General features: G+C 36.4%; 1 pseudogene; it reads left to right on the top strand.

The window, feature by feature from the left end:
• Positions 1–2,587: 2,587 nt before the first annotated feature.
• On the top strand, positions 2,588–18,479 carry LOC100732750 (cytospin-B-like; annotated as a pseudogene).
• Positions 18,480–19,621: the final 1,142 nt, after the last annotated feature.

The raw sequence follows: 19,621 nt of genomic DNA, 5'->3' as shown, positions 1-19,621 counted from the left end.
AAAAACAGAAAATAGGTATAAATAATACATGTGCTCAGAGAGAAAAATAAACAGTCAGAATTCACTAGTTGATGTTTACATATTGTTGTTTTATAAATAGTTGTTCAAGGTACAAGAGTGGAATATGTAAAGTGGGAATTCAAACAGTGAGACTGCAAACAGTTATGTTCAATTGTCCAACAAAAACTTAGTAACATGGTTGTCAATCCTATACACTTAAACATAAATGCAGTTATCCATATTCTCATTTATTTTTAAATTAAACAAACTAAAGCAGGTTAAATGATTCTGAACAAAGAACAATACCACTGCTGGGATTTACATCATGACACTCTGTGATCAGCACTGGGTACTGTAGTGCCTTTTTAAAAATTTTCAATTTAAAGAAAGACTAAACAAAACAGAAAATGAGTAGAAATAATACATACTTTCAAAGAAAAAAATAAACAGTAAGAAATCACTAGTTGATGATTACAGATTGTCTTCTTACAAGTAGTTATTCAAGATACTAAAATGGAGCATATAGAGTGGGGATTCAAACAGTGAGATTGCAACCAGTTCTGCTCAACTATCCAACAAAAGCTTAGAAATATGGTTATCAATCCTATGCACTTAAACATGCATGCAGTTATCCAAATCTAAAATTATGTTGAGATTAAAGAAACCAAGAAGGCTAATATCACTATGAACAAAGAATAATACTATTGCTGGATTTCACATTATGGTACTCCAGGATCAGCACTGGGTATTTTAGTGTCTCTTTTTCTCAAAGTATCTGTTCATTTTATCATGTGTCATAAAATCAGTTCTCATAAACTGTTTATAGATTCTACACATGCATGAGTCTTAACACATATTTCTATCCTTTCTATATTAGAAGGAGAAACAAAACATAGCAAGGTAAAACAAAACATATTCCTATAAACACATGAAATGAAATAAATATATAAGACTGTTGTACAAAGAGTTCTACCATGGTTCCTGATTTGTCTCTTGTTATCTCCAATAGAATTAGCTATATCATCAGACATAGTATAATTGAATATATCAGTACCTAACAGTATTAGTAAAAACACAACTTTGTATATAGATAGTATAAAACTTCAAAACTAGCAGTTATCAAATCAGAATGTGTGTTGTAGATTCTTGTCATCTTCAGTGTAGTTGCCGATACTCTCAGACTTGATACTATCAATCATATCTTTTTTATTTTTGAATAAAACCTTCTCTGCCTCACTTCTGTTATGCTCTTGTTTGCCATCAGTTGTTTGCCTAATCTTCTTCATTCTGTTTTCTGCTCCATTCATTGAGGCCTCTCTGCCACTGTTCCTGGAATCCCAGTACTTTTCTCTCTCTGTAGAATATCCTGCAATATTCTCTGTAGCCTTGGATTGGTGGTTGCAAATTTCCCAAGTTCCTCTTTGTCTTGAAACCTTCTTGTTTCTCCATTAATTTCTAGAGACAGTTTATCTGGGTACATCAATCTGGGCTGGAGGTTATTTTCTTTTGGGGCTTGGAATATTTTGCTCCAGGCTCTTCTTGACTTTGACTTGATGGTTTGCATCAAAAAGTCTGCCATTATTCTGGTGGGCATTCCTCTATAGGTTATCTGTTTCTTGTCTCTACTAGCTTTTAATATTTTGTTCTTATATTGAATTTCTGGGATCTTGATTATTATATGCTTGGGTGTAGCTCTGTTGTGGTTGTAGCTGGCTGGAGTTCTTTATGCCTCAAATATCAGAATATCATTTCCTTTTCCTATGTTTGGGAAGTTTTCCTTAATTATTTCTGTGAATATCCTTTGTAGTTCCTTTGTTTTTATCCCTGCTTCTTCATTCACATTCTTTAATCTCAAGTTATAGATCCTTTTGACATCTTCTAGCCTTTTATTATTACTGCTTATTTCCTTGTTATTTTTAAAAAGTTTTCCCTTTCATACTTCCACATTGCAAAATTGTCCTCCAGTTTGGATAATCTATCCTTAGTTTCTTTCAAGATGATTTGCCATCTTTCCATAAAGTTTTTAATTTCCTGGTGATCTCTTTGAATCTGCTTCATATATTCTATATTTTTTTATATTCTTCATCAAATGGTTCTCTCCTTTGTTTGAGTTCCTCCCTTCTTCCATCTGTATCTGCTTGAGGGGTGCTTAGTATTTCTTTAATTAATTTCTTATATCTTGCTTTAGTTAGCTAAATATTTGAATTTTGAACTAGTCTATGAGGTCCCGAATACATTTCTTTATTTCCACTGGCACTGTGTCTGATATTGCATGTTTGCTGTTCCTGTTCTCCTTTGTATTTACCTGTCCTTGGTCAATGTTCTCAGGGTTATGACCTGGGGACTTTTTGTTGTTGTTCCTCTTCCCATCTTTTTTGCTTCTTCAAGGAGGCCCCAGTTTCTTTCTTTGTTGGTTACAATTCTTCTGAAACACGCTGGCTTTATGAGCCTTCCCACTGCAGTGTGCTAGTGAGTTGCAGATAGGTACCACATATACAGGCTTCTCCCCTCCGAATCAGTCAAGCACTATGGCCTGCACTGTATTACTTTGCATCACCCTCCCCCTCTAGGTGGCAGCAGCTGGACCATGGCTGTGGTGATGGTGACAGGGGTGGACTTTGAACCACCTCTTTTCTGGTTCGGGGTGGCCATGGCATGGGCAGGGGTGGGGGGCAGCGGGTGGGTGTCCAGTCCCTCCCAGGCCCATGGCTACAAGTCTCATGGGTGGTCCTGAGGTGCTGCAGGCAGTGGCTGGAGTGAGGTAGCCTGGGGATCAAGTTGCTGTGATGTGCACTGCATTTCTTTGCAACACCTGCCCTCAAGGTCAATCAAGCTTCTGTGGCCTGCACTCTCAGTCAAACTTCTGAGATTTCACTGGGTTAGAGTGGTTAATGTGCCCCACAACTGTAGGGACTTGATTTCAAATAACCTTCTTGGGCCTCAGCCAGGTCATGTGACTCAGGCCTAGCTCACTCCACCAATCCCATTCAGGAAGGGAGCAATTTACTGAAGTTGCTTCGGCCCCTTATACTTTCCAGGTCTGCCCGATCCCAGAATGCTGTCTGCTAGAGCCCCCCCTATTTGTGGAATGGCTCCACTCCTGACACTACACAGGTCAGTGTAGGCACCCCACCAACTCAGTTCTTCCTTTGGCTTGGTGGCCCCAAATTCAATGTCGAAGCAGCAGGACCTCAGACAACTTGGCAAGTCACAGCGGGACCTTGGCAAGCTGCAGCGGGACCTCAGCATCGGGACCTCGGCATCAGGACCTCAGATGGTCAGCAAGACACCTTAATTTCTTCTTGGGACAAAAGAATTCATCTCCCTCTGTTTGGGGTTCCCCATTCTGTATTATGTTGAATTCTAAGTTGACTATCTTACAAAACCTCTGTAACCAATTGTTATCTATCTGCCATCTTGCTCCTCCTCCCTTTCATGCTTTTTGTATCTATGGTATGTGTTTACACATCTGTAATAACAAGTTTTGGCATCATGCTTCTGAAATAGTTTCTTTGGTGCAAGGCTAGAGAAGGTAAAATCCAACAATAAAACCGTGTCCACAGATGAGCTGTGGGGCTAGGGTGGAATAACTCAAGGAAAGAAGACAGCACAGATGATGCATTCAGCAACACTTCTGAGCAGGGCCTCACAAAGGAAAGTAGGTTGCTCCCTTTGGAGGATGAAGTGAGTCTACAAGCTTGGGTGCAGTAGTGACTTTCAGTGGCGAGGGGAAAAAGAAACAGTGTTCCAAAAGGGTGACTATAAAGATACCAAAATAGTGGCACATCTGTCACTGCAATAAAAATGTATCAACATTCCTGTCTTCTCATTTTTCTTCCCCAACACACTGCAAAATAGGAAGTAAGAGTTTAACAGGAAATTTAACTGTCCAAATGTGTATAAATCACAAACAAATGTTATTCATCTCTCTCTCTCTCTCTCTTTTGCTCTGTGTGTGTGTCATATGTGTGCATGTCACAAGCTACACACATACAGACACAAATATAGGAAATGTGATTTTCTAAGAAAATATTTTCTGTGTTTAACATGTTCATGTTGGTAAGTGATGATACCATAAATATGAATCATAAATATGAAACATAAAGAAGAAAATGTCTCTTACAGACAAAGAGAAAAGATGATTATAACGGTAACTGCACCACCCATCAGGGATGGATATATTTGAAAAGAAACATAGTATTATGAAAGAGAAAGATGAAAAATTCTGAGAATAGAGCTTGCAAATTAATGACAATTATAAACATTCAAACTAAGTCAAATTCCTTAAAACTATCTTTTATTCTATTACTTCTATTGGAAAAGACAAGACAGAAATAATAGGTAATAAATAATGGCAAATATGAGCCCTGAATTAAAGGAGACACAGCTTATATTCCTCAAGATATTTTAAAAGAAAAATCCCCTAAAATAATAGTAATAAGTACAAGGTTGGAAAAAACTGAATAATACAGCTTAGCTAGAGATAGAATCATGAGTAGAGGCCAAGGATTTGTTATGGACATCAATTTTCCACATCATTTTTCAGTAGCATGAGATTCATAATTCAATGCAACAAAAACTTATTAAGCACTTTTATGAACTCATTACCATATTAATTACTATGAAGAATTATATGAAAAAGACAAGATTTAAATCAGCTAGAAAGAGAAATAAATAAAATAGAGTTTAAGCAAACCGTGAGCATAAACAATGTTTTTATGGTTGATCAGAGAAGATTTTACAGCTGCATACATTGTCTCCACTGACATGAGGAGTAATCTCAACCCACTTCTCTCTTACCTTACTTTATTCCATCTATTCTTGCAATAAGAAACCTCTGAAATAAAGTATCCAAAACTCTAAAAAGCAAAAGATGAAACTGACAATAAGGTGTCACATCTTGAAAAAGTAGGACATATTAGGCCATACAAAAGTTATTTTCCAAGAACTGTACTGGTAAGGAGTGAGCAATGGTATCTTAAAAATACACAGTATTTACCAAATGCACAATTACATTACACATTAACATTTTTAATTAAAAAATGATGTAGTCACCTCAAGATGTTTACTTTAAAAAAAAAGCCAAACAAAAAAGGCAGAAATAATACAGAATCTCAAAAAAAAGAAAACAGTAAGAAATTACTTTGATAAATTACATATTGATATCTTAGAAGTAATTGTTCAAGTTATAAAATCAAAACTTAAAAAGGGGACAGAGAATCAAATAATGGCAGTACAAACTATTCTGCTTGATAAGTTAACAGAAACAAAGTATGATCCCAAGTTTTTCACCGATCCAACACAAATAATTCCTAAATCTGGAGGAATTGCTAAGTACATACGGCTGTAGGAGGGTTATTTTCTCCCTTACCAAAAAAATATATTAGAAGTGGAGTGTAGGGGCAAACACCTGTCATCCTGGTACATGAGAGGCTGAGTCAAGAGGATTGCTGCAAGTTGGAAACTATCCTTGGCTACATAGTGAGCTCAAGGCCAGAATGAACCGCATATCAAAAATTTATATCAAAAATGCATTAGAGATTTTCATTTAGATTTAAATTTAGAAATTGAAAACCAAGTTACAAAGAGAATTTCCATGTTCATTACAACATTATTCAGATTAGCCAGAATATACATACAATACAGATATGATATCTTTTACTAAATAAATACATGAACATAAATGCCATTATATATGTAACACATTATTTTGTCTTTAGAAATGGAAGACTCCTGTGTTCGTGACAGCATCAGAGAAGCTAGAAGACATTATACCTGGTGATGCAACTGAATCAGAGAAAGAGAACTACTTCAGAGTCTTTCATTTAGATTTCAGTTAGACATTTAGATTAAACAATTAAGTTTACTTTCTAGGTCAAGATATTTCTGAGTTCACTAATAAAGCCCCTATAGTTGTCCATAAAAAAGTTTATTCCTCCAAATTTTATGAGAGCATAGAAACTTGTTTGCGTATTTTTATTTCTGACAGATAAATTTTACTTTTCAAACACAGTTTACTGAGTTATTTTTAATATATAACCATCATGTATATTTAAGGTGAAAGTCATTAACATATATTAGCCACTATACACACAAACACACACACATATATAAATATATACAAGATATCACCATTGTATAAATATTTATGTTCATGTTTGTGTATGTATGATAAAATTTAACTATACTCTTAGAAATCTCCAAGTATGCAATACAACATTTTAACTATGGTTGCTGTATAAAATGATAGATCTTCAGAGCGTGTTCATCTTGCATAACTGAAATATTGAAATCTGCCCAACATTACCTTTACCCCTTCTCCTCTCAGCTCCTGAAAATGCTCATTATTTTATTTATTATTTTGACTGTTTTTTATTCCACATATTAACAAGACTCTGAAGTATTTCCTTTTCTCTGATTCAGTTGTGTCACTAGGTATAATGTTTTCTAGCTTCTCTGATGCTGTCATGAACACAGGATTCCTCCGTTTCTAAAGACAAAATAATGTGTTACATATATAATGGCATTTATGTTTACATATTTATCTATTAAAAGATACTTGTATTGTATGTATATTCTGGCTAAACTGAATAATGTTGTAATTAACATGGAAATTCTCTTTGTAACTTGGTTTTCAATTTCTTTATCTAGGCACATAAATTTGCAATGACTGAATCATGTGACAGTTCTAGGCTTAATATTATTTGATGAAACTCCCTGTTGTTCTCACAATATCTGCACCAATTTATATCCTTATAATACATGTACAAGAGCTGTTATTTCCCTGTATCCTTTTCAACACATATACTTGTCTTTTGTTAGTGGTTATTCTAACAAGTACAAAGTTGTATCACATGGTTTTTCTACATATTTTAATAACTAGAAATTTTAAGGAATTTGTCATATTCTCATTGGACATGTAGATTAATATTCTGAGAAATATTAGTTATACTTTAATCAATTAATTTTAATTTTTGGTATTAAATTGCATAGTTGTTCTTTAGTATTCATATGTAATTTGCAAATAAAATTCTCTAACTTTGTAGATACACTTTGCAGTTTATTTATTGTATTCTTAGATATGATGAAGTTTTTAGCTTGAAATAATCCTCCTTGGAAAATTTATTGCACTGTGTTCCCACATCAAGAAAACTGAACGAAAACAAATAAATAACCTTATGCTACACCTCAAACAACTAGAAAAAGAAGAGGAAGTCAAGCCCAACGTCAAAAGAAGAGAGGAAATTGTAAAAATCAGAGCAGAAATCAACACAATAGAGACTAAGAAAACAATCCAAAGAATTAACGAATCAAAAAATTTGGTTCTTTCAAAGAATAAATTAAATCGATAAGCACCTTGCCAACCTCATTTAAAAAAAGGGAAGAAAAAACTCACATTCATGCAATAGGAAACAAAAAAAGTGAAATCATTACAGACCCTATAGAAATACAGAAGATCAGCAACACCTATTTCGAAAGCCTCTACTCTCAAAGGATTGATAACACTGAAAAAACAGACAGATTCTTAGAAACATATGAAATACCAAAGTTAGATCAAGAGGATGTAAACCTGCTGAATAACCCAATCTTTATCAATGAAATTGAAAATGTAATTAAGTCCTTACCTACAAAAAGCAGCCCAGGCCCAGATGGATTCACTGCAGAATCCTACAAGAAATACAAAGAAGACCTAACGCCGACAATCCTCAAACTATTCAATGAAATTGAAAGGGAAGTACTCCTTCCTAAGTCGTTCCTGGAGGCAAATATTACCCTAGTACCAAAACCTGAGAAAGACACAACTAAAAAAGAGAACTATAGACCAATCTCCTTAATGAACACAGATGCAAAAATCCTCAATAAAATATCGGCAAATAGGATGCAGCAAATCATCAAGACGATTATACACCAAGACCAAGTGGGATTCATCCCAGGCATGCAGGGATGGCTCAATGTATGTAAATCAATAAATGTAATCCACCATATCAATAAAACCAAAAGTAAGAATCACATGATCATCTCTGTAGATGCAGAAAAAGCCTTCAATAAGGTCAAACATTCATTCATGATAAGAACTTTACAGAAAATTGAAATAGATGGTCTTTACCTCAATATAATAAAGGCCATCTACGACTAACCAAAAGCCAGTATCATACTAAATGACCAGAAATTGAAAGCCTTTACTGTAAAATCAGGCACAAGAAAAGGTTGTTTTTATCACCACTCCTATTTAATATAGTACTGGAAATACTAGCCAGAGCAATTAGACAAGAGAGGGAAATAAAATGGGTAAAGATAAGAAAAGAAGCAGTTAAATTATTATTGTTTGCAGATGACATGATACTCTACATAGAAGACCCCTGAACTCCATTGAAAGACTCTTAGATATAATAAATAAATTCAGTAATGTAGCTGGATACAAAATCAATACTCAGAAATCAATAGCATTCCTATACACTAACAAGGAAATCACAGAGAGAGAAATAAGAGAATCCACACACTTCACACTAGCAAGCAAAAAAGAAAATGAAATATTTAGGAATTACTCTTATGAAAGAAGTGACAGACCTATACAGGCAAAATTATAATACACTGAAATAAGAAATTGAAGATGACATCAGAAAATGGAAAGACATCCCTTGCTCATGGATAGGAAGAAAAAACATTGTGAAAATGGCCATTTTCCCAAAACTGTTATACAGATTCAGTGCAATCCCAACAAAAATACCATCAGCATACCTTATATATCTAAAGAAATCCCTCCTAAAATTCATCTGGAACCAGAAGAGACCTAGAATAGCAAAGGCAATTCTAAGCAGAAAGGGCAAGGCAGGAGGCATTACAATCCCTGACTTGAAGTTATACTACACAGCAACAGTAGTAAAATCAACATGGTACTGGAATCAAAACACAGCCAAAGATCAATGGTATAGATAAGATACAACCACAACTAAAAACACACTCAACCACCTTATCTTTGATAAAGGAGCCAAGCAGTTTCACTGGAAGAATGACAGACAGTCTCTTTAATAAATTGTGTTGGAAAAACTGGCTCTCCATTTGCCAAAAACTAAAGCTAGACCCATGCCTATCAACATGTACTAAATTAAAATCTAGATGGATCAAATATCTGAATATTAAAACAGAAACACTAAATCTATTGGGAGACAATTTGGGTAGAAACCTTGAAGACATAGGGGTAGGTAGAGAATTCATGAACAGAACTCAAACTGTACGGGAAATACTTCTCAGAAACAATAATTGGGACCACCTCTTATTAAAATGTTTCTGCATGTCAAAAAAAATCTCCAGCATAGTGAAAAGAAAACCCCAAAATAGGGAAAAATCTTAGTGAACTCCCCCCCTGACAAGGGACTCTTGTCTAAAACATATAAAGAATTAAAAAAAAAAAAAAAACCTCAGACCCCCAAAATTCAAAGATCCAGTCTAAAAGTGGGCATCTGAGATAATACACACTTCTCAGATGAAATACGAATGGCAAATAAATACATGAAAGAATGTTCATCATCATTGGTCATTAGGGAAATGCAAATTAAAACCACACTGAGATTCTATTTCACTCCTGAAAGAATGGCCAGGATCAAGAAAACCAACAACAACAAATGCTGGAGTGTCTTTGGGGAAAAAGGAACTCTCCTGCACTGTTTCTGGGAGTGTAGAGTGGTACACCTTTGTGGAGGTCAGTCTGGAGATTTCTCACAACCTGGGATTGGAAGTCCCATTTGTTCCAGCTATTTCACTTCTAGACATATTCCCAGAAGAACTGAAAGCATCATATCACAATGATATATGCGCACCTATGTTTATAGCAGCACAATTTTTAATTGCCAGATCTTGGAAACAATCCAAGTGTCCATTAACTGAGGAATGGATAAAAAAGTTGTGGCATTTCTATACAATGGAGTACTACTCAGCTATAAAGAAGGATCACATTGAGATATTTATCAATAAATGGGCGTAGCTTGAAACCATACTCATAAGTGAAGTAAATCAAACTCGCATGTGTGAATACTGAATAGTTTCCCTAGTGTAGAAAATGACTCAAATATATAAAAGTATGTGGTAATCATGATTCCCCATTATGTGGCCTTGAAGCCTTATAAAGTTTTCACTTACTAATTTGAATGGCTTCATTATGGGCTGCTTGATATTATTGCCTGTGATGAAATGAACAGCTCTTTTGAAGAAAACAAGACATCATAATAGCTAGTGCTGATTATATACTGTCTTGTTTTGAAGCCCCACCAAACTATGACTCTTTTGTCTCCATTGGTTTTATCATGTTCTATCTTGCTGGATATTATTATATGTGATAGTATAAACAAAAATGGTTATAGGCAAAGAGATAATATAAAAACCATTGTTCGTTTTGTGTTAGCTGGTTCTAAATACCCTACAATGCTTTCATCCACTTGAATGGTTTTACATTGTCTTGATATAGTTGATGCTATAGTATACGAAGTTATATTCAAATATTTCAAGGAAAAGGACACTATGGTAACTACTATTAAGTTGGGTTATTTGGTGGTGAAGCACTAGGTTGCTGAAACTGTCATGCTTTGACCTGTATTGTTATGTTGTTATGTCCTCTTTATCTCAATCTCTCCCTTATTCATTGAAAAATTATTTAGTTATTTTTTATTACTTTTTTAATTAAGGGAAACATGCAAAAAATTATCAGGATATATTATAGTAACTTTTTTGATTTCCTATTAAGTTGATTTAAGTCCTATAACACTCTCACTGTCTTGTTTTGACTGATTAGATTCTGTTCCTTTCTGTATGATAGTATCAAGGTTGAGGATATAGGCAACTACTTTGAAGGCAATAAGATTCACTATGGTGCCCACTCTGGTTTGACTATTATCCTCTTTTGACATCATATAATGTTTACCATATTTAGGTTTTATTGGTCTTGTTCTCTACTGTTTTGTTCAATTTATAGGATCTAATGAGATAGACAGTTTTTCTTAAGGTAGCAAGAGGCATTAAGGTCACCATTGTTTATAAACTTGTACTCTCTCTATCCTTGGTTTTGACTGACAGCTTTTATTTGTCATATTTGATTTTATTCTCTTCCAAAGGAAAAAAAAGTAATGAGAACTATGGGAGTAATAAATCCCAAAATGTGTAAATTTTGTTGTAATAAAAAGAAGAAAAAAAGTGCTCTAAAGGATAAAACTGCAAGTGTGTTTAGGTGTGTTAAATAGATGATCGTATTAATATTTTTGATTGGATCATTGAACACAACTCTTTGAAGTCTCACTGTTTGAATGTCCACTTTGTAGGCTTTGATCCTGTGAGTTGAACAACTATCTCTAAGATGATAATGTGTAATCTATTAACTGGTGATTTCTTTCTTTCTTTCTTTCTTTCTTTCTTTCTTTCTTTCTTTCTTTCTTCCTTTTTTTTGTAGTTCTGTATTACTTGTACCCTTACACTGTTTTGTTTTGTTTCTTTTTCTCTTTTTACTTTTAAATAAAATTTTTAAAATGAAATAATTCTCCTTATTTTGCTTGTGTTGTTTATAATTTATTACCATATACAAAAGGTATTATGAAAGCAAATGTCAACAAGGGTTTCCCTATGTTTCCTTTTAGGAAATTTTTAGTTTCATATTTTATGTTTTTAATTGATTTTATATTTATAGTGTGAGACAGAGGCACACTTTCAAAAAAACCCATTGTTTTTTACTTGCAAATATTTATATTTCTTAAAACTACTTCTCAAAAAGACAATCTTCTGCCTACTTTCTGCTCTTAGTCCCCTTTCAAAAGTTGATTGTACAACTGTGTGTTTATTTTGGTGTCTCTATTCTGGTCTACGAATCTAATGTTTTTACACCAGAATAGTTTTTTTCACCACTCATTTGCTTTTATTTTGGTCTTTTTCCTTTTTATCGGTACCGGGGATTGAACTCACGACTGCCTGCTTGCAAGGCAGGTGCTTATGCCGCTGAGTTAAATCCCCAGCCCCCACTGATTTTTATTTTGAAAACAGGGCCTTTATTGCTTCCAGTTTTCTCCTCCTTCATCACCAACCTTGGCTGCTGGGGGTATTTTCTGGTTCTATGTAATTTTACGGTTTTCTTACATTTATTTGAAAACTACGATTGAGTTATGGATAGGAATGGTACCGAATATGCAGATTGCATTGGATAATACAGACATTTTAACAATACTTAAATGAGGTCTATTATTCTTCCTAATATGTAATGAAGTTGTTTGTTAGTATTTTATAGAGGATTTTGGCATGTGTGTGTGTGTGTGTGTGTGTGTGTGTGTGTCAATGATTATCATTCAGTATTTTGTTGTTTGTTTGTTTTTGTCTGTGTAGCTTTGGAATGAAAATGGTGTTGCAAAAATAAAGTGAATTTAGATGTATCATTTCTTGCTATTAGTTTCACAATCAATGCTTGTTAGAATTCACCAGTGGAGCTATCTGCTCCTGTACTTTCCTTGTTGTGGTATTGCTGATATTAAGTCCATCTTGTTCTGTTGTATTATTCTATTCAGACTTTATATTTAAATTTAGTAGGTTTTATAATTGTAAGAGTTTATTTGGTTCTGGTTTTACCAATGTGAACTAATATAACTAATCATGACACTGTTTCATGTAGTTTTATTTATGTGTATTCATCTCAACTAGGCATTAGTTTTAAGTGTTGGCTAGAAAGAGTTATTTTAGTTACTAAAATCAACAATCACACATTAAAATCAACTTCAACAAGAATTTATTATTTAATGCGTGTATAGTCTTTAGCTTCATTGATTAAAAATATCTATTCATTCCAAAGAAGAAAAAACTAATTTCCAAGTATAAACCTCAAAATGCAGAGATCATTTGAGAAAGGACATAAAAATTGACTCTTGGGGAGAAAGTGTAACTCAAAGAAAGGAAGAATTTATATGTGCATTAGTGCTATGGTGTTACCAGGATCTGCTGGAAAAAATGTTCTGACATTTTCCCTGTAATGATTAGTTTGTCATCTTCCTAGAAGTAGGATGGAATTTCCTAAACTGCACATATATTCTACCTGCTTAAGGATCTATAGTTTAAGTTAGAATTAAAACTGCTGTTACATAACATAGACCCAATTATATTTTAATTTTCCACTTCTAAGCTAAAAAAAGATGTCACCGCTAATTGCTTTTTAAATTTATGTGTAAAATATAGGAAGGGCTCAAAAAGAAATGTCAGTATTTAGTTTTCAATGTAAATCAAATAATTTGTAATCATATATACCATATTCATGATCATGCATGCCTATCTCATGTTATTTTTAAATTAATGATCTATGAAATAAATTGCTATTTTTTGGAAGAAATTAATGTCATATTCTTCTCAAAAGTTAAGAGGAAACACATTGTATTTGTTAGATTTCTCTAGAATAGCAGAATTGATAGAATACATACTATTTTCTATAGTTAGGCCAACAGACTCAGAGTTGGAAGTGTTCACAATAACTGTAGATGTGCTGGAAAACACAGAATGCTTTAGCCGTGCAGTCCAAGAAGCTGGAAGTCATGAAGGAGAAGGAATAAAGGACACAGCACCAGTTCGAGACCAAAGACCTGGAAACTTCCCAGAAAATCACTGGTATGATATTGTGTGCTAAAGTTGAAGAACCTGGAGTTGAATGTCCACATGGGGGGATAGCCTGTTTAATTAATTTTTATCCTTCTAGTTAGGAGAGAAATCAGCTATGGTGTTATTTAATATCAGTTGAATATAGTTAATTATGGCTCGGTGGAGAAAGGAGTTCATAAATACCTCTTAATTTTAGTTGTTAAACAGGAGATCAGTGACAATACAGTATAATATAGGCAGTAAGCTTAACACAGAACATCACTGGTGGTTTATAGCAAAAGGAATTTATAAATACCTCTTAATTTTAGTTGTTAAGCAGGAGATCAGTAGCAATACAGTATAATATAGACAGTAAGCTCAATGCAGAACACCACTGGTGGCTCACAGCAAAAGGAATCCACAAATACCTCCCAATTTTTGTTAAACAGGAGATCTGAGACAACACAGTACAACATTAGGCAGTGAGCCCAACACAGAACATCACAGTCGGTCCACAGCAAAAGAAATTCACAAACACCTCCCAACCCTAGCTACCAAACAGGAGATTACTGAAGGCTTTAATTGATAAACAGGACTGGTAAAATTACCAGGTGGCCACTGTCCCATTTATCAGCCAATGTCTTGTCTACTGCTGGCTTATTTAACCTTGATTAAATGATTTGAGAATGTAAAAAAAAAAAAAAAAATAAATAAAAAAAAAAATAAAAAAATAAAAATAGCATCTCTGAGCAGCCACTGAGCTGCTGTTTCTGTGTTTGTGTTCCTGCACCCGGTGGAGCAAGCCCAGCGTGGGGGCAGAGGCAGGTGAGCGCCAGGATGTAGCATGCAGGGCAGGCTGGGACTGCCCCCAGAAATGCACACAAGGCAGAAGTAGTGTCTGTGGGCAGGGGTGGCGGCGCCTGGGGGGGTGGGGCTGGGACGTGGAGTTGGGACGCAGTGTGAAGCTGGGACTGCTCCTGGAGGCACGGCCAGTATCTGGACTGACTCGGAGCTGAGCTGCCACATGAAGCTGGAACTTCTTTTGGGCGGACAGATTAGGACGCAGCATTAGAGCCGACCCCCATGGACCTGGAGCAGCACATGAGAGCCAAGATATTGCTTAGAGTTGGGGTGCAGCGTGAAAGCTTAAAGCAGCTTAAAGCTTAAAGCAGCCCCGCATGTATCTCTCAACACTGTTTGGACTCACCTCTCTTGCTGGTGGAGAATGGGTTGGCACACAGCAGGGGGTGGAGGGAGGGGAGCAGAGAGGAAAGGAGATGCTGAGAAAGCTTTGAAAGGCTGCCAGGAAAGATGCTATTATCTCTTTAAGTGTGGGGAGGAGGAGGGATCCTGGAAGAGCAGGAAAGGATGCACATTCCCAAAACAAAGGCTTAAAGATAGAGAGTTTTGTAAACTTGTCCTCAGTGTGATAAGCTATAAATAGGTATGGTTTTTTGAGGTGGCAGGAAGTGGTCCCCAAGATAAAATCTGGTGTGCGGTCTAGCCCATGGAATTATAGCCAGATGAGGCAACGGACTGTGGTCTACTAAATTTAAAGTCATCACCTTTTACTCTAGACCGATTGGTATTTTATGGTTCCAAAAGCTCATAATAATTGGTCGTCACCAATATACTAGTGGATTTCTCCTGAGTTTAGTAACAACTTTGCCCATGAGAACTTAAAAAGCTCTGAAGGACATGAGAGTCTCTCAGTGTGGACGCAGGTAGGCCCAGAAAGACTCTGCCTTGGGCTATCTAAGGATCTGAGAGTGTCATGGAACTCACAGAAAGGGGAAGAAAACCTGCCTGGGGCCTGGACCAGTGGCAATCTCTGGGGGTTGCTCACCTGTGGTAAATTGGGTCGCTGTTGTTTGCAAACTGGCAGCAACAAGTTTACAGCTCCCGAGCATAGAAGTGAAGAATCAATTGAAGATGCAGTCCAGTCCTGGTCCTGAACAGCAGGGGACTCAAAGTGGGAAATCCCCAGGAATCTCTGGTTTGCCGTTCCCGGTCAGGGAACCATATGATAGAACTGTGGGGCTCTGGTGGCAGCTGAAAAGATAAGAAGTATGAAATATAAATCACCTTTATTCTGAGAATGCAGGGAGAGACACCTCCAGTCCCTGGGGTGTAGCATCTCCCTCCAGGGTCAGTGATCTCTCTGTGGAACATGTGGAGTGGAGGCATGCAAGTAGCCTAGGTTTGGGTGGAACCTAAGGGCATTAGTGACCCACAGGTAACCCACTGGTATTCTTTTGGCACCATAGGTAAATTCCTAGGGGTGGGGGAGATGGAGCTCTTTGGTTCCGCCTGAGGCTTTACTGGCTACAGTGTCCTGTCTGGGCCAAAACTTTTTAATAACTTATATATAAAGGAAAGAAATCACAGTTTGGATGATCCATCCATAGTCCCATTTATAGCTACTGCAGCAAAATAATAATAATAATAATAATAATAATAATAATAATAATAATAATTTCTCCACTCATCGGAAGTTTTAAAGAATAACTAGCCACGAATGTGTCATATAACAAAACTATATGAGAGGATTTAATGAAGTTAGTATTTTATACATTTGATCTCTGTTTTGGGGAAATCAGTGAAAATATACTTCCTACCACAGGCAGCCTATGGTTGTCTACATTTCAACCTATCACATGGAGAATATTAACGTTTATGTCAACACGAAATAAGATAAAATTTTTAAAGGGAAAGTTAAAGACTTTACAATCTTACATGAGGGGTGAGGGGATGGGACGAGGGTGGTACCCACAGATTGAGGCATCCCAAGACTTTCCTCTGACTGAAATGACCCTGATTTCAGCTACTGCCCACCAGTGTAGATACAGGTGTTGCATGGTAGACACCTGATCTGATGCCAGCAGCCACTGGCTACGGTAGTTGACCAAGCATGAGCAGTCACTAGGGATAGCCAGAGCTTTCCAGGCCAATGGTTGATCAAATCCAAGGCACAGGTATTCTGACTCCTTGGGAACTGTCAGAACTGTCTCAAGGGAGTGGTCTGTGTCACAAGGTCCCACTAGTCCAAGAAATTTGGACTCCAGTTCAACTTCTTCCTGCATTCACACCTCTACCAAATACCTAAGAATCCCTTCTGCAAAACTCAAGAAAGAGAATGAAAAGGAAGAGAAGGCTATGCTCAAGTCTCAAGCTTGGGAACTTCTGGCAGAAGCCAGTGCCAAAAATATCATCAGACCTCAAAGTGAACTAAGAAATACAAAGAAGGAAGAAACTGTGGGATAGACACTGATGCTTCAGATCTCAGTACAGATAAAGCATCAGCTCTGCCAGGGGATACAGAACCTTTGATAATAGCCCTTGAGAAGAACAAAGCCTTTCTGAAAGAGCTTACTAACCTAGAAGACAACAAGGGTTTGAAGGAAAAGCTAATTTACCCTGAGCAGTCACCAAATTCAAAAACAGCAGCAAGTTACACTGGTGACAACAGCTGCCCCACATCCATAATTCAAGAGTCAAGCTTTGGAAACCCAGATAGAAATGAATTGCAAAGTAAAATTGATGGGTATAAGAAAAACATACATGGAAATACATTCCAGGTTAGACATTGGGTCTTCCATCAGTGATGTTTCAAAGCTTCTTTGTCACCAGAACCTCAGATTTGGAGAACATTACCATAAATATCCCATTTTACCCCCTGTACTTCACTATCAACCTTTTAAAGAATTTTTTGACCACTGGGAATTCTCTGAAAAATACAAGAAAGCTGTCCTTAGCTCCCCTTACAGAGAAGATACAGGAGATGAAAGGGAATCACCATAGTACTGCAAAGGAGCTGCACATCACTGTACAACGCTATAGGAACTTAGAGCTCAGAAAAAGAAGCTAGGAGAGGAGTACACTACTTTAGAGATGTCATTGCACCATCATTGAGAGAAGGCAGTGCAGCCAAGTCAAGAAAAGGAAAAAGAGATATACTCTTATTAAGAGTGAGTAAAGAATGATAAGCCCAGCACCTGAGAAAATTCTCCAGCTAGAGCAGAAGTACACAAATATTTTTGAGAAGAACCACTTTGAAAGACAGAAGCTGCTTAACATTCAATAGCAGTCACTCTGTAGCTTATGGAAGGCTGAGAAAGAAAACCAAGGAGATTTGCACATGATCAAGCACCTGAAAGAAGAAAATGAAAAATTGAATGATTTCTAGAACTGGAACAGTGTAACAATATTGTGATGACCAAAACTTTGGGAGAATGTGGAGTTACCCCAGAAGGCTTAAGGATAGAGAATTGCTCCTTGAAGGCTTATCTTGAAGATAAGAAGCAGAAAGCCATGCATAGCAGTAATACCATGGGCCAGTCAGTAGAGAACTGTGAACTTTAGAAAATATTGAAAGTAACTGGAACTGAGAAAAATCAGCTGGAACTGTCTTGCACCGAGTTCAGGCAAGAATTGCTAAAAGCAAATGATAACATTAAAAGTGTTTCAAGCCTGGTAGCTAAGACAGAAAAAAGATTATTTTTATGTGAAGGAGATTTGTGGCCATCAAGCACATCTGCTGGGGAAAACCAGCATGAAACTCCAAGAGACAGCATCAGAGAGTGATGCAGAGATAAAAACATGAAAAAATCATATTCGAATCGACAGATCCAGTAGGACAGCACTGGGTTGTCAAGTTACACCACAATCGGTACATTAGTGAGCTAGAGACCAATGTGATCAAGCTGCAAGAAGAGGAGTCAGAACTGGAAAGCCAGCCAGGGACCCTGATTTAGCAGATGAAGAAAGACTGGAGGCAGTTCCAGGCAGAGCTTCAGACTTCGTTGATGGTGGCCAATGGCATCAAATGTGAGGCCCAACTAGAGCTATGCACTCTGAAGAGGAGGCTTCTGGAGAAGGAAGAAGAAGAAAAAGAGGAGGAAGGAGACGAGGAGGAGGAGGAAGAGGATAAGAAGGAGATGGAGAGCGACAGATTGCAGAAGGAACTAGGGAAATGCAGGTCCATGGTAGCTGCATAGTCCCTGTCAGCTAACAGAGCTTTTGGTGGGAGAAACATAGCCCAGATCTTGCTATGATTGGAAACTACAGACATTTCTATAAGGAAGAAGTCTGTAGAGGACAACTTACTATTTTACATAAAAGAGCCCTGTTGCCTCCTGTACCATTTACTGTTCCAAATAGCAGGCCATCTTAATGAAGTCTCTACTTTGTTATTCATTTTCAGAATCAACCCCTGCATGATCAAAGATGAACCACCTGCCATTTTGTTCTTGTTTTATCCTTAAGAAGATTCAACAATCTCTGTTTTTGAATAACAAATGAATTTCTGGAATGATAAAATATAAGTCATGTGAAAAAATAGCTCAGATCTTCTTAAAGAACAGTGGCTTAGCACGTTTTCAGTGGTGGTGCATGAAGAAGTTATGCTTTTCTCTGTTTATTTTCCTATTGCTGTTTTGAATATAGGATCTGATAATGTTGGAAATGACACTACTTAAGGCAAAACGAGGTTTCCTCTGCATAACACCTTTTCCTGAATAATGTAGAAAGTTCTTTTCCTTAAACTGAGTCTTGATTGAGCCTACCCAAGCTAAGATCTCACTTTGTTACCTCATTTGCAAACTGCCACTAAGCTTTGTTTTGGATCCTAGAATCTTTGTTGGGCTAAAAATGAGTAACACTTTGTTTGAGAATTAAAAAAAAAATGTAGTTAGCCACGTAAGTATGCAATATGACATTGCTAAATGAAACCGAGCTGAAAACTAACAAAGGGCAACTTACCACAAATCCTCATGAATAAAATTTACCTGGTATTTAAAGATTTTGATGCACAAGGGTACAATTCCAGGTGATACAAAATTCATGTCTTTACAATATGGGTATACATATGTTTGTAAAGATTCATATCCAATTCAGTAGTCTCTATCAGTGAAAAAACTACATTTCTCATATGAAGATCATTTTACTATATATATATACATATACATATATAGTGTGTGTGTGTGTGTATATATACATATAGTGTGGGAGTGTTAGCCACCTAATAAAAAGG

The sequence above is a fragment of the Cavia porcellus genome, unplaced genomic scaffold (genome assembly GCF_034190915.1).
Source record: "Cavia porcellus strain 051 isolate PalLab524CR breed Dunkin Hartley unplaced genomic scaffold, mCavPor4.1 scaffold_18, whole genome shotgun sequence".
Taxonomy (NCBI): Eukaryota; Metazoa; Chordata; class Mammalia; order Rodentia; family Caviidae; genus Cavia; species Cavia porcellus.
This window is presented reverse-complemented; position numbering and strand designations above follow the sequence as displayed.